Source organism: Anomalospiza imberbis, chromosome 3, assembly GCF_031753505.1.
Source record: "Anomalospiza imberbis isolate Cuckoo-Finch-1a 21T00152 chromosome 3, ASM3175350v1, whole genome shotgun sequence".
NCBI classification, from domain to species: domain Eukaryota; kingdom Metazoa; phylum Chordata; class Aves; order Passeriformes; family Viduidae; genus Anomalospiza; species Anomalospiza imberbis.
In genome coordinates, this window is record NC_089683.1 from 110,149,849 (window position 1) to 110,171,805 (window position 21,957).

Genomic DNA, 21,957 nt, shown 5'->3' on the forward strand with positions numbered 1-21,957 from the left:
AAGCCGCAGCTTCCCACTTCCACACCCCGGTGTCCCGAGGGAAGCCGAGGCTCTCCCGGCCCCCTCCCCAGGCTTTTCACCGCCGCCAGCGGGGCCTCCCCGGCTTCCCCCGGACCAGGCCCCGGCTCCGCTCTCCTTCCTCCCGCGGGGAACGACCTTGGCGGCGCCGGGGCCAGCCCGGATCCGCCCCGGCCACCTCCCGCTCGGCAGGCGGCTCCGGGCCGAGCCCTTCCCCTCCCCGGGGTCTCGGAGGCGCCGGCCCCGCCTGCCCCGCCGAGGTTCCGCCGCCCGCGGCCGCCGCCCCCGCTCCCTGCGCGACCATCTCCCCGCCGCGCCCCCGCGCGCTCCCCATTGGCCGCCCGCGCCGTCCATCAACCCGTCCCTGGCTGCCGATTGGCCGCCGCCCGGGCCGGCGCGCGGGTCCCGCCCCGCGGGGCTCCCCCCGGCCCTCCCCGGCGGAGTGTCCTCAGAAGACTCGCGGGGCCGGAGGGGCCGCTCCGCCGCCGCCGGCCGGCCCGCGCTCCCATTGGCCGCTCGCCCTGCCAATCCGCCGGGCCGCGGCGCGCCGTTGGCTGCCGGGCGGGCGGGGGGCGGGGCGCTCCCCCCGCCCCCGCCCCCGCCCGCGCGGTGCCGCCCTGTGACCAACTCCCGTGTGTGAGTCACGGCAGCGCCGTCAATGCCGTGTGCGGGCGGGCGGCGCTGCCTGGGCTGCCCCGGCCCCCCTCCCCCGGCACAGGGCTGGCGGGCCGCACTTGTCACCGTGTCACATCCTCCCCGCCGCCTGCCGACCCGGCTCGCCCTCCCCAGCTCGGCCGCCGCCCGGGGCCGCCGCGGCGGCATGGGATAGAGCCGGGCACAGCCGCCCCCGCCGCTCGTTTTACACTGACCTCCCCGCGGTTTGAACCCCTCCCCCGCGGGTCCCCCCCGCCGCCTCCTCGCCTGCCCCGCGCCCCCTCTCTCCGCCGAGCCCCCGCTCCCCCGGGCGCCTCCCTCGCCGGTCCTCGCCGCGGAGCCCCCGGAGCGGGTGAGTGCCGGGCTCGGCCCTCCCGGGCTCGCTGACGGGGCTGGGGGTGCGGGGGGCGCGGGCCGGGGCAGCCCCGGGCCGTGCGGGGCGGCCACCGGCAACTGTTCCGAAGTTGGGGCATTCCCCTCCCGGCGCAGCCTGGCGCTGCCCGCTCGGACTGCCAAAGAAGGGGGGAAAAAACCCCAAAATTAGCTATAACCCCCCGGCGTCGTTGCCAACTTCGTGCTGCCGGCGATTGTAAATTTGGATGGTTGACGTGAGGGTATCCCGAAATCGAACAACCCCTCCATGCCGGGCTCTGGCCACTGTCCGTGCTGGAAGAGCGGGGAAAGGCACCTTTTGTATTTCCAGGTGCTCCGTCCTCCTGCCCACGCTGTCAGTCCTGGATGTTTCGCTGTTACCTGGGCTTCTCTTGCCCTGGCAGGAACCTGCGTGTTTGGAAGGGGGGAGCCGTGGTCCGCAGCGGGGAGTTTTGGTGGCTTGGCTTGGTATTGGGAACGCTGGGTATTGGGAGCGCTTGATGTGAAATGGTTATGCCTCTGTTTCGCTGCTATTGATTTTTTTTCTTTTTTTCCCCCTCAATGTATTTTTAGAACATGAATGTGGTATATGTTCTCGTGTGCTGTACGTACAGAGCAGCTAAAATAAAACAGAGGCATGGAAAACCCCAGCAAATACAGCAGTGCTTCCACGCACAGGGCATCCAAAGCCTCAGTGTCCTGCTGGGTTCATTTATTAATATTAATTGCTCGATCTTTGTAATTTTTATCATATGGAAACTAATTGCTGAATTGAAGGTTTACCAAACCTCACAGGGCTCCAAAATCATCTATCTCAGGCATCTGAAAAATAAATCTACTGAATTTTTGTCACGAGGAAAGGCCAGCATCATTCTGGGAATCCTCCACATGAAGTTTCTCTTTCTAAAGGCAAGCGCTCTTGTAAATAAGTCCTAGTAAAGCATGGCTTTACTCAGTGGGTGCTCAAGTGTATGCAGAAGGTCAGTGAGTTTCTAGAGAAAATTAAATCTTTACTAAATCTTGTCTTGCTTTTGTCTATAAATAGAGGGAGGGAAACAAAAATAAATCAGCTGTGAGATTGGCATCACATAGAAAATCAGTCCTTTTCCCAGGGGGGAACTTGCCCAACATCACCTGAAAACTTCCTAAATTCTGCCTTTATGGGGAGGGGTCCTTCAGCTGCGGTCTGTTGAATCAGTACAAAGTGGGCCTGTTTCTCCTCCGCAACTGGCTTGGCACCACTGTAACTTCATTAACAGAGCAGATTTGCGTTAATGAGAGGAGTAATCAAGAAACTCACGTTTTGAGGAAGGCCCCTGTAGTAATGACGTGACAAGTCGTGATTCCTCCCCTCATCAGCCCCAATTACACCGCCCTTACTCACTCTGAGTGGCACTTCACTGCGCAAGTGCTCCCTGCGATGCTTCTGTGACTGCTTGTGTACTACAGTGCCAGTCTGGGTGAGGTAGAGTGGCGCTTGTTTTTCTCACAACTATTTTATTCCCTTCCCTCGAAATGACAACGCGTTGGATAACTATTTTTCCCTTGGGCCGCGAAGAAAACTTCTGAGGATTAAATGTAAATCTGCTTTGTTAAGTGACCAAACCCCCACCCCTGTTTAAGACTTCTGTGCTGCCAAGTGAAACGGGCAGGTAAGTTTTCTGTGCGCTTAGCTTTCCCTTGTTGCTGCAGAAAGTAGGAAAAAGATTGTTGAAAAAATGAATTATCTTGTCCTGAAATTCCTCTGCGCCTGTGGGATTCCACATCTATATGCGGTGTTCAAGTTGGAGTTGTTTTGCTAATTCCCCTCTGTCTCTAGAAGCGCCCCCACCCCCCAGACATTCCCATTGCATTGTTAAAGTGTTCGCCATTGAAATCAGCGGCAGAAGGATCAGGCCCTCGGCTGGTTTTCTTTACAGCAGTTGATAATGACTTGGATGCGGTGTTGTAGAAAGATGATTTTATCTGGTGTGTCCATAGCTCACATCCACTGTCTTCCTACAGTCTCAGAAGACAGCTCTGTGCTAAACAGCCTGTAAAGAAAATGTCTAACAAAGCAGTTGTCTTCTGCCTTTCTGTGCTTATTTATAAATCTCTTGAAAGTTTGTTTGATACTCTTTGAGAAGAAGATCCCTGCATGTTTGTTTCATGTTTTCACTTCCTCGTATGACTGTGTTCATTGCTAAGCCTTTGTGTCACTGATTGAGATGTTATTGTAATTAACATTAATTATGCAAACTAGATTGTTTTTAGAGGCTCTCCAACTCTGTATTGATAGTGTCAACTTGTTTGTTTGTTGAACAAAAATCCACGCATTTCACCGTTCTCGGAGGAAATAGATTCACCGATTCCAAGTTAATATAGGCATGGGAAACCATAGCAAAATCAAGTTATATTAGCTCAAATGGCACATTGAATCTTGATGGATGTGGTGAACCGAGAATGGCTGGATCTGAAATACCAAGGCAGGGCAAACAGGGGGAGCAGGAAAGGGGACTCTAGGTACAGTCATTCGGGGAGGGTGGTTGCACTGCAGAGTTCCATTACATTTTTTTCCAGATAGACAGTACTAGGATCAATTGGGCCAAATTCTGCCATCCCTAATTGAATGAAACTCTCACTAAAATATACTGAAATATACTGGAGCTGCCTGCTTGAATTTTTTTGAGGAATGGAGAAAAATAGCAGAGTTTACTTCATTAAATATTTAGGACATTTTTGATTTTAGACTTGGAGAAGATGTTTTCCTTAAATTTGGTTTAGAAGGTGTTCCAGGGTTGTCTTTTCTAAAAAAAACCAAAGCTTAATAAAAATATCTTTGAAATATACATCTTTGTAGCAATGGTAACATTTTATAATTTTTTACAATGTTAATTGTAGTGACAGCCACAAAAGTCTCCATGTCTGATTCTGAATCACCCTCTTGAAACCCTTCTGAGCTGAGAAGGATTTTAGAATTTCTCCCTAGAAATCAGAATTGTTGCAATATTTGTATGTTGTATTCTTGTGTACTCTTAGGAAGAAAAATAATAGAGGCGGGGAGAGTTTAAATGGGGATTGGTTGTCATGATATCACATCTGAAAATATATGCAGACTGGCAGCTTATTCCCCGTCTTAAAAATCAAGTCTCTCTAATTTCCCATTTAAATAAGCAAAATTTGGTTTGCAGTTTGCTTTGGGTAATAAAAGAGATTTTTGTTGTTGTTGTTGTTGTTGTTTTTTGTTTTTTGTTTCTACTTTTGGTGCAGTGGTCCTCTGGAAAGTTAGAAACAGTGCCCTGGGGCTCAGCAGAGTGGAGGGTGTATAATTATATGGGAAGGCTCCATAGCATCAGTGAATTAGCATTAGCAGCTGGGTGAGTTTGTTAAGTTGTAGAGATGGCATTGTGGAAATCAATAAAATGCTGATTTCTTTTCCTTATTGCAGATTCTTTGTTAAAAGGAAAAGATGCTGTTTGTTTGTCTGCCTTTCATGTAGGCTTGATTTGGAAAGGCAGGTTTTTCAGTTCTGGCAATCAGAAGTCAGGTTTGTTTTGTTTTCCTTTTTTAAAACTCTTTTAAATCTCTATTTATTAGATTGTCTTCCAGAAATCACACTAACATCCTGGTCTGCAAGTGCCTTCACGTGTGTGTATTTGTCAGCAGAGGCAAAAGGGAAGGTCACTTATTTTTCTTATGACATGCTAGTGTGGCATTGTTTGTTGTAGCCCAAATGCTCTATGTTCCTGATGTTCCTGTTTCTGCTTGAAATTAAGTTCTCCCATGGATTTGGAGGATACTGATGCTGAAATCCACATTCAAAATAAAAGAGAAATAGTGACCTTAACTGTTTTCAGAGGTGTGCATCAGGAGGAATGATATTAAGCGCTGTAAGATATGTAATATACATTGGCCTTTATTTCTTTGTCTCAAAGCTTCTCCTGCTTTTATACCAGAGAGACAAGTACTCAGATCATTCATCACACTGAGACATGACAGACCAACAGCCTTATGTTGCACACTGTGGAACATGTACGATGCATTAGGTTCTGATGATCTATATAAAACATTTTAATTGGGAGGAGCTGTGAATGGGAACGGCTGTCTTCTCATCCAAGGGCTTCGCTTTTTCTTCTCTGCTTCCCGATTGAAATGAAATTTCACCATCAAATTATTCTGTTTTAATGTGGCTGTATGCTATGACTCCTGATGAAATGGTTTATTCATGCTGAAGTACAGTTTGGGGGACCACTCTCTGCCTTTGTGGTGGGTGCTAATTTGGTGGACTTTCTGGAGCTAAGAAGGTCCAACCCTGTGGCTTCTTCGAGCATCTATTGTGTGACGTGTGAGCAGCCTATGTAACAGTGTTGGGATATCACAAGGCTTGTGGAGCACATTCTTGTATGAAGAGAAACAGTCTAAAATGCTGGGTGTATGATGCAGACAACACTAAAGATCAGCAACTTGGAAAATTAATACTGTGGTGCATGTTGATGTTTCAGAGGGAATTCTGATGGAGGCGTGGTCCCAGCAAAGGTAAACTCACAGGTCTGGCAGCACAGGTGAAATAGCAGCCTTACTCTTATCCTTTGGTAACCCAAAGCTGTTTGCTGATAAACTGGCAAAATTATGTTTATAGTCTCCCTATGCTTTGTTTCTGCTAATCTCTAATTAAGTAGATCCAGGGAAGGCCAGCATGGTGCTTTTAGTGCTCAGCTACAGTTTAGAAGTGACACTCTGCTTTCTAATGATTACAAGCAGGTGAAGTGACAGGAAGGGCAGAGATGTTGGAGTAATATGATCTGCAATTAAATTCCTGATTCTGTAAAATATTTACCCATAGCTGTAGTGATCCACAGTACTTCATATCTGGCATTGGCCATGTGTGTCTAGTTAAGGACAGTTTAAAAGCACAGGGGAAAAAAAAAAGGATAAAGAGATCTTAGCTGAACCAGAACAAAACCTCTTTAGCTCCTACCATTTGAATAGGGAGTAATCCCAAGAAATAACAAGGGTAAAGTCTCTCACAACTGCAAGATTACTGTAGTGATTGTGACTCTGAAAAAGCAGGTTCTAGGTAGAGAAGGAATTGTAGTTACTCTGTGGTCTTGTCATAACCCTCCTAATGTGGTTAAAGCATTAGTTCTGAAAACAAGTGCATTGAGAGCTTGAAGTCTTTTCCTTAAAAATGTACAAGTCTATATTCATGTTTTTTCTGTGGGCCAAAATAAAATACTGCTTATTGGATTACCCAATTTCAATATTGTTATTAAAAAAAATTGCACCCTACTTTCCACCTGTCAAATTAAGTTAGCTATTCCTGTGAATGCCTTTTTCTCTTTTATCTTTTTTGTTTGTTTGTTTCCTTCTAAGAACCTTTTCATCATCTGCTTTCCTACTTTCTGTCCTACTGAATTCCTTTTTTGTTGTTGTTTTGAATCCTTCCACTTCTTTCCGGATAATTTTTTTTTTCAATTTGTTATTGCTCCTTCTAGCCTTAATCAACTACCAGTGTTGTTGCTGCTTGCCTATAGAATCACAAGGTCCATGTTGAGGTGTGTCATGCCAATAATATTTAGTGTCCTCTGTCCTCAGCAAGGAAAAGGTTTGCCTCTGCTGACCTGTAGTGTGACGGAAAATGTGAAGGGAGAGCCTGTTGGAGGTGTGACTTGGATCAGTGCACTCATCTAGGAGTCAGGGCCACAGCCAGAAATTATACCCAGGTGTCATCACTTCCAGACACGTGCCCTGTCCTGTAGCAAAGCAGGATTTTTGCTTCTTCAATCCTTTGCAGAGCTCACTTTTTTTTTTTCGTTTTTCTGCTTCTCTTTATTTGGCTGTCTTTTCTAGTTTTGTCTTTTTTCCTTTGTTATATGTAATGGCTACTAATGACCTCTCAAACTGCATCGCAGGAGTGTTAAGGCTAGTGTGTTTTCCCTCATCCTGTCTGAAATATTTGGCTGTTGCCAAAGAAATTGAGGTCAGAATCGGGGTCTCTTTGAGTACCATGCACCAAAAGTGTATGTACATGTGTTGAAGATGCCAAAATACTGTTAAAAAAAAATCAAACAAGATTTGTAAAGTTAAAAAAGCTAATACTTGTTTTGAGATGCAGTGTAAGAACTAAGGTATAAAATGATATAATGAATAAAGGCAAGGATGCAGCCTTTTTCATGAACCTTTAAACTATTAAACCTTTTTAAAGGAACACATCAGCTCTTTGCTGGACCTACTCAACTGAAGGAAGGTGAGCCATCCTCCTTCCTGTGAGAGGGAACAAATTTGATAGTAAACTTTCAAAACAGAGCTGAGGTCTTTAGGCCTGGTGGTGGTGATGATTGTTGCCTGATGTCAAGTGAAGGAAGTAGTGGCAGATATGCAGTGGGAAAATGCCCAGGAACAGGCATTCAGCCAATCCAAGGAGGCTGTTTTAACTGTCCTTTGATTTGGAATATTTTTAGTTCAGATATTTCAGTGCAAATTCTAGAAAAGGCAGTTTCTCTCTTTTCAGATTGGCAGATTTTTGTAGCATGCCTATCTTGAAAAATCCAAAAGAGGGAGGAGGTAAAAAAGTAAATCTCGGATACAGTTTTCTTCTGTCCCTCCTGCCATGTTCAAAATGATATCTCATCTTGTTCTTATCCTTGTTCAGAATAAAAGCTGTGATAATCCATTTCCTTTGCTGTGATAATCCCTTGCCCAAATGTCCTGGTAGCATAATTTGATTGTGGTGCTTGGACAGCTATCATATCACCCCGACAAAGCAACAGTAATAGTTGTTACAAACAACAATATAATCCAAGAAATCCAGAGTTAAAGTGCTTACAGCAGAGGCTAATTGCATGCTAGAGAGTATTACTGTATCTTCCTGATTGATGTCCCTCATTGGCCAAGACAGACTTGCAGATGAGTTCTTAACATATTATTTAACAAGATGGTAGTGCTCTGTGTTTAAATTGCTTGTTGTTGTGGGTTTTTTTTGGTTTTTTTTTTTTGCCCCTCCCCAATGTGGGGTTCAGAACCTCCTTATTATTTTTATGGAAAAGCCACAGATCCAGGTTCCTTCTGGAACTACTGCAATGTGAGGGAACAAAGTGTAGGGATTTTTTCAAGGGCTGCTAAAGTAGCCTGTGCTTCTTGCCCAAGGAAAGTTAAGAGTCCTTATAATCGCTGGGGCTTTTGTGTGGTTTTTCTTTTATTTTTTATTTTTCCTTTGCCTTTCTTTCCCACTTCAACCCTGTTTCTGAGGGAGCTGGAGAAATCACCCAGCCTATCTTACATCTTCCCATTCAGAAGAGGATGGAGTGGGAAAGAAGGTCTTCATTGGACCTCAGATATTCTCTCTAGCCCCTTTGCCACCCCTAATCCACACTACTTCAACCTGAAAAACAGCAGAGGAAAAATTCCCGGTTGAACGCTTTTTCCTGGCTTTAATGAGAGATTTTTACAAAGAGAGGAAATAGTGTAGGTGAATGCATCCAGCACCCTTTAGGAAAGGGTCACCACCACAGGGATGCTGCTGAAAAAGGATGCCAAATCCTCCCAGACTGTACCAGGGTCTTTGAAAGGCTCCTATGAAATAAAGAAGCTATATAGCCAGTGTGTATGTATATTTCTGAAGGTTGTGCTGGATTTCTGCCATGCCACAAATCCTGATTAGAATAATTTATAATAAAAAGCGAGGCATGGATTCCAGAAGTGGATGATGTGATGGGGGAAAGAGAGAAGTAAGTAGCAGAAAAAGCAAATCTGAAGATTTTCCTGGTCCATAGATGTTCCCCAAATTGTGCATTTACTACCACTGTCTGTAGGAAGAAGCTACAGCCCTAATTTTTGATGTCAGAGATGACTGTTACATAGTTGGTTTAATACACATACTGTGCACTGCTGTTTGTTTAGTTATTTGCAGTCGGGCTGGGGATATTTCAGGTACTTTCCAGGTGCTTACAGATAATTTCTGCTCCAAGACCTTCACAAATCAGAGAGGCTAGAGGAAAGTAAATGGGTGGGAATTGAGTGCTGAGAACCAGAACTAGATTCACAGGATGCAGAGCCCTTGAGAGCAGTGCAAGCATGTGGCAGAGGTGCTGTGCAGGTAAGATGAGGAGGAGGATGCCTGCAGTGGCCTCCAGGAAAGAAAAGGGCACCTGATGTGTCTGGGAAAAAAAAAAGAGATGCTTTGCTTTTCTTCTGCATTGCAAGTCAGTCTGTGGTCAGTGTAGAGCTCCCAACTCCTGACCTCTCTCTTGGACCCTCTCCCCTGTATTTGTGATTGTGTGATGTGGTGGCTTTGTAAGTGGAGTTATTCTGTCATGTTCTGTGCAGAGAAATGCTGTGAAAATGGGAGAGCAGGAGAATGAGGCACATGAGGTGTGTGTATGCAATATGAGGCTTGACATGGCCAGGGAGAAGTAGCATTGGGGTTTTGCACGAGCATTCTTTGGGGCACAAAGTGTCATCTTCAATTCTTTTTTTTTTTTTTTTTTTTTTTTTTTTTTTTTTTTTTTTTTTTCCCTGTGATTAAGGCCCTGAGCATGCCTGTAATGCAAAACAGAAAACATAAAGAAAATGTTTTCTCTTCAGCCATCATTCTAGCATGCTTATGTGTGTATGAATCATTCCTCCTCCATCTGGAAGGATGAGATGCAGAGCTCTTTTCTAAGGAGGTATCTAAAGTACATCCTCATAGCAGCCAGCAATTGGCATGACAAAAGGGTTATAGCAAGTGGCTGGCACTTTTCCCATCCATCTTGCCACTGGAAACATAATGCTTTTGCAATGTGCTTGTTCTTCAGGCACCAGTGTGCAGAGCCAGTCCTTGGGACATGCAAACAGAAAAGTTGCACGTTGTTTGCTTTTGTTTGTGCACCTCCTCAGCAGCCCAAAAACTGGGAAGAGGAAATAACACTGATAGACTGTTTTGCTTGATTTAAGCATGATGTGGAGTGGGTGGGAACAGTGGGGTACTCGTGGAACATCCCCAGGTGTGGGAAGATGGGCAGCAAGGCATCTGGCACTGCCAGTGTGACATCAAGTGTTGGAGAAGACTTTGTTTTTCTTCTAAGCTTGTATGCTTTGCACAGAACAAGGAAAAATATAGTAGTATTGAGTACACAAGGAAAAAGATCTGATTTTTAAAAATGTCATCTGTTGTTAATGTGTTTACATACAAGATAGTTTTAACTTGTGTGTATTTTGCCTTTCCCTTGATTTGCAAGAAGGCTAAGGCCCTGAATCAGTTTAGTCTTAAGTGTTCTTGTGATGTCAAGAAAGGTTTTTATTGCACTTTTTTTGGTAGAGGAGTGTTTAATGTGGCGTCAGAACAGGCAGGAGAAAGAAGGGCTCCTAAATCTCAGAGCTCTGCTTTAACAACTCTATTGTTGTTCTCTTTTGCTGACCATGACTGGGAATGTCCTTGTCTTGCAAGCAGTGGCTAGCTCTGTATGTAATTCAAACCTAAATGTAGAAACTGGGTGTTCTTCTGCTGAAGCTCCTTGGGGCACTCTTGAAACTTGCCAAATGCATGTCCATGGGCTTGGACATGTCTTTGCTGCTTCCTTTTTTTGGAGGGTGGTTGGAGATATGAGGTAGGAGAGTCCAGGATTCATTGCCTGCCCTCAGAGTCTTTGCTGCAGTAATGAGCTTGTGTTTTGGACCAGTTGCTCTCAGAGCTGGGACCAGTGGCTTTTCCTCCCTGGAGAGTGCTTCTGCAGACAGGAAAAGCCCCTCTGCCCCTCATCCCTGCTCTACTTTTTAACCAGTGTCTGTTCAGCAAGGCAGGCTCATTTCTGCTGCAGGAGCTGAGAGGATCTCTCCACCTCACGCAGGATAGTCTGGAGGTTTAGGACACTGCTCCTGCAAGACCTCATCTGGCTTGGATTGCGGTGGGAATGGCAGGGAGGAAATCAGCAGCCTGTCTTACCAAGTCCTGCTCTGCTGCATGGAGAATGCAGGCTGCTTAGTGCCTTGTTCATGAAGCACTTCAGCTTTTGGCAAGACAGGTTCCTGTCTTAGTATATGGTTGCAGAGACTTCCTTTCTGCTTCTTTGCAAAGGGTGGGTTCAAGATGCAGCCCTGTTCTTGGCATCTCTTATGAGCTGACTCTACACAGTGACAAGCTGACCTCAGGAGTTCAAAGTACTCTCCTGTTCCTTGGCATACTTTGGGTTTGGGGTAGAGGGAGATGGCTGGTGGGTCTGTAGGCTTCCTGCTGCAGGGTTCCTCTTCTGAGGTGAGAGCAGCCGTGCCCCTTTCCTTTGGAGCTGTTGCGACTGCAGGCAGGGACAGTGAAACCCTCCCGTGCCACTGAAGCTGAACACTGTGTATCAGTCTGCTTTTAGGGGGCTGCTCTGGATCTGAGATGTAAAATGTCCTAGAAAGCCATTCTGCCCTGGAGAGTGAAATCCTCTTGTATATTAGGGCACAGTGTTGGACTTTGTATCTGGGAGAGCTTTTCTTTGACTATGTTTCAGGCTTCTGGGTTTTTTCTGATACATGATAGCCCGGAGAAGACCCTTCAGGCAGGGATGCTTTGTTACTTTCTTTAGGTTCATACTTGCTGTTTATAGTATAGTGCAATAAACACAATTAGCATTTTTGGCTTATTTCAGGGTGTGTACTTGCATGTGAAAAGGAATGGATATGTTAACTCTGCCATCTTTCTTACCTGTGCCTGCGAAATGATCTGATTATGATATTTCCTGATACATAACAGCTTTGGAAAGGAAGTAACACTCCCTATACTTTCAGAAGCACTTCAGTTAGCTTGACTTCAGTGTGCAGTACATTGGTATCAGGGATGAGGGGTGTTATGTTCAGTCTCTTGCTTTGAAAACTGGCTTCTGGGTTCTGCAGAGCACGGTCAGCAGGTGGAGGGTGTTCACATTGCACACTTCACCTGCAGTGTCCAGCTGGGATATGCTCCATGTGTATAAATTCGGTTTTGCTTTTCTCTGTGTCATGAGCCAGAGTTTACAGTCTGGGGACCCCTGAGGCAGAAGAATTGCTCTGCCATGTGTGTATGAGTGCACTCAGCAGGTGTAGTTTGTCCTGTAAAGTGTTTGGTGTTTTCTAGCCCGAGTCAGCCGTGGGTATTTCCACTTGTTGAGAGGCTGAAGACCAGGTTCCCATGACCTAAATTGTGCCTAAGGCTTCTGTGCTTGAAGGCCAGGAGTCAGATGGAAGGAAATAAAAAATACAGTGACTTAGGTGCAATTTAGGACATGTGAATCTGGCTCCTCCTCTCCTGAAATACCAGTGTGCCAGAAGCATCTGATGTAGGAAGCTGCTAGGAACAGGCCAGGCCAGTGACTGTATTTCACTTTCCAAAGTATTTCTAAAGATCCCAAACTAGACTTCGCACCTTTAACCAATTTGAATGCTCAAGCCAATCCCTTCAATGTTAGGCAGAGCAAAGAACCTGATCCAAGCAGTGCTGGAAAGGTCCTGACATCTTGCTTTACCCTCTGGAGAGTAACTGGAGGGGTGGGGGAGAGGCCTGGAGCTGCATTAGTAGATGTGTTGTTTTCTGCCTCTGGGGATTTTTGTTGTTGTGCATTCTCTTGTTTTTCCATCTTACACAAAATCGGAACACTTGTGTTGCAGCTGTGGCCTAGAAGGAGCAGGCAATGCTCTGCTACCCATCAGCACCAGACAGACCTGGTGATGAATGAGGGGGAATTTTGGGCTCTTGGACAGGGATGCTGAGGTTGCTTTGCAGCCTTCCTGGTGTGCTGGGCTGTGGGGGACTGAGCCCTGTCAGGCTTGCTTGTGGCCACAAAGAATGTGATCTCTCACTGTGTTGGCCCTGGTAATCTCTGACTCTCAGTCATCCTCTTCTCATTTGGAGGAACTTTGACTTAAAGAGAGATACATCAGCTTGAGTAACTTCTACTTGAAGATACTAAGCTCTGTGAATACTGTAGAATATCATATCCTAAGCTTTTGAGCCCTTCTGAGTGTAATGCAGTGCTGTTCTTGGAATGATTTGTTTCAACCATAGGGCCAGTTTAAATAGAACTATTGAAGTACATGTTGCTGTTCATCATGCATCAAAAAGTGAAGTTCAGTGAATAATGAGTTACCACGGGGCACCACAATGAGATAAGAACTCATCATAGCTTTGCAATAAATGGCAATGTCATTAAAGGAAAAAAAAAAAAAAAGAGAGACTTTTTGTCTATAAGCTTAATTGGAAAAGCCAGAAATCCTGAGTGGAGATTTTTAGCATGCTGACCAACTGAAATGTATTGTAATAAGAGCAAATTTATGTGTGCAGAGAGTGTCCAAGATTTTGATTGCTGCATGAGACACATGGCTTTGGGATATTTTCCTATGTATGCCTTTTGTGTAGGTAAGTGACAGTACCTGATTTTTGGTCCTGGAGGGAAAATGTACTCTCTCATTATTGAGCAGCTTTCCAAGATGCAGCAGCTGTCATTAAAACTCAACAGTAGACCACGGAGCTGAATTTGGCAGGTGGGGACTTTTTTTCCCCCCTAAACTTTTAATGGCAATGACTTGCAGTTATGTCATGCTGTAGTTTTAAAGTGTGCAAGGCACTTTGGCTCATTTATGTTCTCATTCAGGTTTCTAATGTGCACACAGAAGCAGCTGCTTTCTGGGATTGCTGATAATATGGAATATGGTGAGGATGGCCAGCCCTTGGTGTGTACAGGGATATCAAGCACTCCCTCTTTCACTGAGTTTTGCAGCAAAGCCTCTATGCTCGAATTTCCCTGTCTGCAGAATGTGGCTTCACCCTGCAGTTTATGAAATATTTTAAATAAAAAAAATTAAGAGGAATGATATGCAAGATCCATGTCACTTTTCTTCCCTTTGTGGTGCTTACTTTAAGTTATTGCTTTTAGCAAGTAGAATCATTGTACCACAGTGGTCTCAGGCGTAGTTAAGGAGGACATCACGATCTGCCCATCTGCAGCAGCTCTGCTGGAAAGGTCTCATCTGCAGGAGCCCTTGTTTGCTCTTAAGGATGAAATGCAATTGAGCATCTGGTGAAGTCTGCTCTATGGTAGAAATTAATAATAAATACATACCTGGGGATTTTTTAATCCTTAGTCTTAAATTGATTATTTCCTACCAGTTGTAGGACTCCAAAGAACTGCCTTTTCTTCCGTAAGAAAACTATCCTGAAGGCCTCAAGGTTTGGTGGGCAAATGCAACACTACAGGTAAGATGTGGCAATAATAATGCATGAAGAGCGGTGTGAGGAAAAAGACAACTTCCTGCTCTGTGGTGTTCCTGATTTTTTTTTTTCCCTAATTACATGGAGTTGGAAGAGTGAGCTGGTAGGATATGAATGTTGCCATCCAGTAATAAGAGTTGTGGTCATGGGTGCCATGCAAGCATGAAGCTTCAAGGGACTATGATGTGTTTTGGGGGACAGACCAGGAATAATTCAGGCCTGCATATGGCTTTCTCTGGTTTCTACCTTAACTAGGTAGGTTCAGGGAATGTCTGCAAAGCTAGTGCCCAAAGCTGGAATTGTGCTCCCTATTCCAGTTAAACCAATGTGTAAACAAACCAGTTCACTTGATGTTCCCATTAATTTGGACTGCCTACCTTTCCAGTTTTTCTAGCTGGTGATTTGAGCAGAATGAGCCAGTAGGAAAAATGACAGTCTGAAACTGGCTTGGCTTGTCTCTGGCTCTCCCCAGAAAGCCAGTTCCTTTTCTACCACCAAAATGGGGCCTGGCTCCATAGCTATTGTTCAGGACATCTGAGACAGCAAGATCATCTGCCACTGCCTGGAAAAGGAGAGCAAGGAAAAACTTTCAATCCTTTGCCAGCTCCTTCTGCATCTTTCTACCTGCTAAAGCCTTTCTCCACTGTACAACTGGCGTAGCAGCTGTGGCTTGAAGATCCCTGAGGCTTTCCCCTCACCCTGGGGTATTTAACTGTGTCCAGCCCTGGCACTCTGATAGGCACAGGCAGCAGAAGCTGTGTGTGGGACCAGTGTCACATCTGTGCCAAGCGCACTGCTCTGCCTGTGCCTCCTTCCAGCACAGCCACACAAAGCAGGCTGGCCTCTGGGAAGACAAGTTGTGCCATTTTTCTGACTTGAGGCCTTCAGGCCTGTGATGACCTTGAGCCTCTTATCCCTGAAGAAGGGAATACCATGAAGAAACCTTTCCTTTTTAATGGGGAACCAAAACTTGGGTTACTGAGGGATCTCTGGGACCAGTTGGTTTTCCCACTGTGTGTGAGGGGGAATGGTAAGGAGAAGGAGACTGGGTACTCAGCAGCATTTAACTGGATTGTGTAACTCCAGTGTAGCATGCTCGTGACGTGTGTTTCTGACTTCACCAAGAACCACTGAAGGTGCAAAGCCCCTCAGTGTCCTCTCTATTCCAGGAAGTCCAGACAAGCTTCTGGCTAAGCAGTCAACAAGTCCACAGAGTCCCTTTGGTGTTTTGATGCCCGTGGAAAGAACAGTTGGCAGTAGAAGTAATTTTCTGGCTTTTGTTGCTGACTGTGACAAAAAAAAAAAGTCAGCTTTCTTGATCTGCAGTGATGCCAAGGCTGTGTGCAGGCTGGAGAATACAGCCAGTGGTCTTTCCCTGGCGCCTTGCATCTTTGGAAAGAGATTTTATTGGTATTAAGGTAGACCTTAACCTTTCATGGGATCTGATTGAATTCAGAGGTCTGCAGCTGAGATCTGAGGGCTGCCTTCTGGTCAGGTTCACTTCACCATCGATTTTTCTGTGGCTCTGCATGGGGCAGTGGTAGAGATTTTGGTATTCTGTATTCTCACCCATCAGTCCATGCTTTGGTGTGCTGCCTGTGTATCAGTGGATACAGTTGGAATGCTTGCCTACCAAAAGTGTTTCCTTTTTTCCCTTGATATTGCTAGAAGCCATTCTCAAATATGTTTTGCCAGACGAAATAAAATGAAACCTGTGAATCCCAAACCCCAAGATTTACTCTAGGCTCTAGTGGGAGAAATGAAGCAGATTGCAAACTCCCAGAAAGTTGTTTGAATGTTGCCTGAGGAATACCACCCAAGAAAGGGGTATTCTTTCTTCTTTAGAGAGAACAAGAGATCAGCTGAGACCATTTTCTCTAGCCTTGTGTAGCAGTGTAAAAACAATTCATGGGAATTTTGGTTTTGACTAGTTATCAAGTTGAGGAGTAGCAATAGAAGTTATTAGAGCTGTGATTAACTGTGTTGCTTTTGATCTTGTGACTGAATCAAAAATGTGGATTGGTTTGACCTGAAACATGAAAAGTTTCTTTTGCTAACATGAAAAATTAAGATTTTGGCTAATCCTAAACCCAAATATTTTGGATTATCTAAAGTCCTTTAGGTTAAAGAGTCATTGAAAACAGTTTTCTAGTTTCAGGGAAACAAGAATCTTTATGGTTATTCACTGAATTCAAATTTATTTCAGTCCTCTTGAATCCATGTTTTACTGACTATAACCTGGGATAGGGAAATGGAGCTGCAGTTCCCCTAGAGTCTCTCCTGTATCATGAGAATGAAATCACAACTGTTCAGCTCCCTTTTTCAAAGCAGTGCTGCACACATTGCTGTGATAGTCCTCCAGACCAAAAAACTTCCCAGCATTGATTACAGACAGACAAAACTGAAAGTCTGTCGCAGTGAGAAACAGAGCTTTTCTTTTTTTTTTCCAAAGAGCAGTATGCATGTAGAAGGCAAGTGAAAATTATTCCCTAAAGAAAAAGCAGTAAAATTGCTGAAGAGCACAGCTAAACAAAGGTCAAACTGCAGTCTGAATGGAGACAGAGGCTAAACCTATTTGCAATGCATACAGAGTGCAGGATGAAATGTAGGTAACCAGCCCAAGGAATATTACCATGCATAGATAATACATGTATGTGTAAATAATACATGCAAACATTATTTTATGAAAGCCTGTCATCAGAACAGATTGCAAAGCAGGGAATGCACACAGGAGTTCAAAAAGATGTATCTGCAGAACATAATACCAAGGTCACCACAGAAACAGAGCACTTTTTTTTTCTTTTCAAGACCACAAGAAGCATATCAAGGAATAGTGGATTAAAGAAGTTGTGTGAGATACTGATACAGGTCCTGGCATTCCAGCAGTGTGTATGATCCATGCTGCATCTCACTTTTCCCTGAGATATGAAGGAAAAGGTGAAGGTGTTAAAAGTAAGGGTTGACAATTCAATGTAGTTATCAACCAAGTTATTAGCATATGGTTCTGGTGTACAGAAATAAATGTTATTTTGAGCTGTTGTCTGTATACAGAAGGTCTAGATGAGGCCACCTTGAGAGTGTGGTTACATGGGGAATGTACAGAGATGAGGAGGCTTCCAAAAGAGGAAATCGTGTCTAGACTTCAAAATGCCAGTTCTCAGTTTTGTTTTAGGTGGTGATATCCTGTCTGGTATCTTTGAGGAGAAATAATTGAGAGGAAACCGTCAGTGACATGTAAGGAGGAGGTATGTATCATTTCAGAGTAAAAGTTCCTAAACTTTTATATTGAAAATTGTCACCAACCCTGAAAGTTTGTCACACTAGGAAGCCAGCATGTATTTCCTTATCTGATAGAATATCAATTTAATACCACTGGCCAGCAGTGATGGAAAGTGTTCTTGTAAAGGCTGTCTGAAAGGTCTTGACTAACTTGCATGCTGTAGTCAGTGTGCCTTCTTCAAAAATTTTTATGTTAAAGGTTAAATATTTTGGTTTCTTTCATATTTTAGCTGTCTTGGGGGTTGGAATGGTTATGCCGATTCTCAGCTTGGTGTTTTTATCGTTAACTTGATAAATGTAAGTAAAATATAGAACACTGGACCTACAGAGTAAAGTTCACTGTTTCTGATAGTTCAAATTAAGTTCAAATTAGGTTTCCATTTTTGCATATTTTCTATGTGCACTGTACTTCTGATGTTGAGAGGGGAGATCTCAAACTCAGTACTTCCCTAAACGAAGAGGAAAATAATTATTTATGTTGTTTGTGGTTAACCTACAGAGCAGTATTAATGGTCTGTAAAACCTCTTCAGATAATTGACTCAATAGAAACTTTTGAAAAATTATTTAAACTTGAAAGAAAAGTTCCATGGGAAGAGAGGACAAGAGGGAGTTAAAATCATCAGGAGGGTGAGTTGGTGTGTAGGTGAAGATCCTTTTGTAATACATTCATGGGAAGTAAGAAGACAGAGGCGTGTGTATTTAGGTGCTAAGGGGAAGAAGCCATTATGTGGAACCAAAAATCTTCAGTATGGTTAATTCTTTGACTCAGATGACAGTGGCAGTCCACGCTTCAATGCAAATACTGGAAACTGCACCTGAGGAGCCAATAATTGCTTTTTGTATTCCTCAAATTCAAATATGCTGCAGTGTTTTCCCAGGCAAAAATGACAGTGCAATACTTAAAACCTGAAACGGAACCTTACAGCCATTGAGATAATTATATTTGTGCTATATGAAAGTTGTGCTTGAAAACAGGATTTGATGCCATTGTGTAATGTGTTCCTTTGCAGAGAATAATGTAAATGAATAAAAAGTTATGAAAAAGTCACACATTATTAGATTTCTATTTTTTTTCCCTCTGGACTATTAATGATTTAGAATATTTTTATACAGGAAATTCAATTAAGTAATTGTACTTTTACCTGAGCCAGGGCTTTCACAGTCTTAGAAGATGAAGGCAATGAAGTTACTCTGAAAGCTTATATAGTCCTTGTAAAACTTGGCTATTTCTTCTGTTTTGTCAAGTATTTAAATTTTCACCTCAATCCTTTTATGGATGGACAGGCATTAGGGTTTTTAAAAATTATTTGACTGTGTAAACTTCTTTGCAGGGATTTTAGGGGTATCCTAAGCTTTTAATTATGTTTTCATCCATACTGTGATAGTTCTTACAAGAAAACTGGCAGTGTTTCCCTCTCTGAGCTTCTCTATTTCTCAGAGAAGATGAAGTGCCGTATTTTTTTTTCTGTTATTGTTTTTATTTCTGGTGTCTCAGTAGAAAATAAAAGCCAGTCTCTTTTTCCCCCACGTTTGTGTGTGCCCCCAAGCAGACACGCGTGCACACTCCTCACATGCACGCAAGCACACACAAGGAATTCTTGCTTGTGCACAGCCAAAAGAGGCTGGACCTGGCTGTCTTCAGCTCAGTGGAAATTGGCACCATCCCATCTCCAGTAAACAACAGCCTGACGTCAGCTCACACAGCAGTGATAGCAGCAGAACTGGAGAGATTTTTCAACTGGCCGAGCTGTTGAAAGGCTATCGCTGGGTTTGATAATCTCTGGCTGCACTTGAGAGGATTTGGTGCAAAGGTGGAGGGAGGAATGGTTGGTTAATGACAGAAGTAATAGAGCAATTCCTGATAACTTCATACGAGGTGGAGAGGTGATTTTTAAGTCTTACACCAAAGGGTATTTTGATTCCCAGCTCATCAGCTGCAGTTGTTCTCTCCAGGTTCTGAAATCCTGGCTGCTCTGTAGAATTCACATTCGTGCCCTGTTGGAATTTGGAGAACAATTAAAGTGCTGTAGAACAGTCAATCAAGCAGATGATGAAATTTGACTTTTCTAATGTGTTGAATTAAGCACTTTTATTATGATTTCAATTCCTGATGTTTGCTTTTTTCAGTTGTAGATGTGGTTCAAAGAACCTGAGCCTGGCAATGCTAAGATTTTTGCTGGTTTGTGTATATTCCATTTCTATTAATAGGATATTTGTCACTGAGGCCTCACATTGTGGCCACAACACCCAGAAAAGGTTTATTTAAAGATACTTGGTTATTCATCATTATCAAATTAAGCTAGAATAAAGGGACCATTTTGTGGTACTGGTTTCAGATAAGGCCTTCAGAAAAGTACCTGTTTTCCTGAAATGGTACAAACTCCTTGACTGCAAAGTTACAGTGAAGGCTGTTGCATTTCTGAATCAGAGCCACGATGACTTAAATTTAATTACAGCTGGTTCTCCTCATAACCCGACAGTTGAAAGAGACTTTTCTATTGTTCAGTACTACCGCTGAAAACACATTTCCATTATGAACTTAGAGTCCTCCTATGCCAAAATCAACAGTTAAAAATGAATGGTTTGCTCTGGTAACAGGAAAAACAAACATGAGAATCATTGTGTTGTGTGACAGAAAATCAGAATGTTAAAGTAAAAGAAGTTGATAAACCTACACAAATAACTATCTGATGGGCTGTTCTTGAATCAAAGACACTTCCAAGCAAGTATTTCAAGGACATAAATAATAGTGCATCAACTTCTGCTTTGTTTCTTGTATGGCTACAAAGACAGCAAAAAGTTCATGTTCCATTTAGGTCCTGTCACCAGGGATTTAAGAGTTTTGTGAAACCCTGGAAAGGAATGTGAATATCTGCCAATATTAACATTTTCTAATGTACACATTTTTACATCTGCTTTTAGGGTACATTCAGACTAGGTTAATCATAAAATCTGTCTAAGCAGGGAGGGACAGGAATGCAAGAGGGAAAGAAATATTGGACTTTTCTAGGACTGTGTCTGTCCTATTAGCAGTTTTTGAGCCTTTTGATCAAATCTGATGGGGATGTACAAGTCTCAAAACTTCACAGCTTCTGTGAAAGTGGGCAAGAAAGCGAGGACCTGTCTGAGCCTATGCTTCTTGGTGAATTCATAGTCACTGTATATATCATAACAATACAACTGGGATTGCTGATCTTGCAGAGGGGGAGGAACGGGTGAGCAATGGGTCTTTAAAAACCAGGGAAGTCCTGGATTTCTGTGAGTCTGACTGTCCTTGGAGACTCGTGTGGCTGCTTGACATCCTGCTCCCCAGAGGGGCTGGCATGTGGCAGGGCTTGACTGTGCTTGATTTATGAGAAAAGCCCTGGACAGTTTTAGACCAAAAGCCAAGCTGTCAGAAAGCTTGTGCTTGAGAGCTTGCAGTAGCAGAAGAGTTGACAGCTCAGGTAAGGAATTTGTTCAAGAGAAGTTGGCTGGAGCAAAACTCTCAGACTTCCTACACTTGAGGGCCCATGTGCGACTCCAGTATCACAGCTTTGGCCCTGTGCAAATGTGAACTTGCCAGCATGTAGGAGAAGGGCAGACCTCTTCAGCTGTCCTTCCTAGGCAGGTGTGACGCAGGCTGGGCAGCATGACCTGTGTACAAACTTTGGAACAGGTTGCCTTAGGTCTGTTTATGACCTCTTTCCTTCTCTGTGGTGGTAGGCTCTGAGACAATGCCTTCCCTGCAGCTTGCCTCCTTTTCTGGGCTTGTGCCTGCAGAGGGGAAACTGAGCCTTGTAGCCCGGTGAAATTTTTACAGTGGCTGTAGCTGAGCAGGGGTCTCATCCCTGGTCGCTTCAGCAGTACTGAGTACTTGTCACAACCCTGAGCAGAACTTCCCCTTCCAAAAACCAAACCAGCCGCTCACAGGGGTAGTTAATCTCTCAGCTGCAGCCTCTCTGAAGATGATGTTAGGCCATAACTGGGAGGAGACATGCAGTAGGAAAGGTCCTTTATGTTGTTGTTTAGGTTTTTTTCCCCTTGCCTTCCTTTACTATGTCTCATCTCGTTTAACCAGCCTGCTCCTGCTCTAAGCAGGGAGATGAGGTGGTGGGAAAGGGCTGTACACGTCTTTCTGCCTCCAAGTGGGTAACACTTGCATTTGCTGCTGGTGGTAGCAGTTAGCCAGAACTGCTCACACTAGCCTTGACCTAACCCAGAAGCCAGAGACATGTTGTAGCATGTTTCCTCTTGCTGGAAACCTGCAGAATGGCCTTTGGGATACTCAGCCCTGCTTGTCTCTGCTTGTTACAAAGTCTACTGGATGGCTGTTGAGCTTATGGTTCACTCTGTATCAACAGAAGTTACATTTGCCTTTAGAGTGGCTAGGTATCCAATAATACAGATTTTTAATCAGTTGAAAAAGATATTGCATTTTCTTTTGGTTTTACGGAAAAAGCTGTAAAAA

At 44.1% G+C, this 21,957-nt stretch overlaps 1 protein-coding gene and 1 long non-coding RNA gene across 4 annotated transcripts in view; one reads left to right on the top strand and one right to left on the bottom strand.

Annotated features, from left to right (window-relative positions):
• The window catches only part of LOC137471821 (uncharacterized), a 45,082-nt gene extending 42,693 nt beyond the window's left edge, over nucleotides 1-2,389 (bottom strand). The window contains exon 1 of the long non-coding RNA XR_010997873.1: nucleotides 1,361-2,389. This is a non-coding gene — a long non-coding RNA (uncharacterized lncRNA). The remainder of the gene's footprint in view (nucleotides 1-1,360) is intronic.
• SERTAD2 (SERTA domain containing 2) overlaps nucleotides 637-21,957 on the top strand; it is a 75,250-nt gene continuing 53,929 nt past the window's right edge. For 2 of the 3 annotated variants that reach the window (XM_068186378.1, XM_068186381.1), the window contains exon 1: nucleotides 637-1,024. The gene's annotated coding sequence lies outside the window, so the exon portion shown is untranslated. Of the gene's footprint in view, nucleotides 1,025-2,564; nucleotides 2,697-21,957 lie in introns of those variants that run through there. The other variant, XM_068186379.1, reaches the window with a different exon arrangement.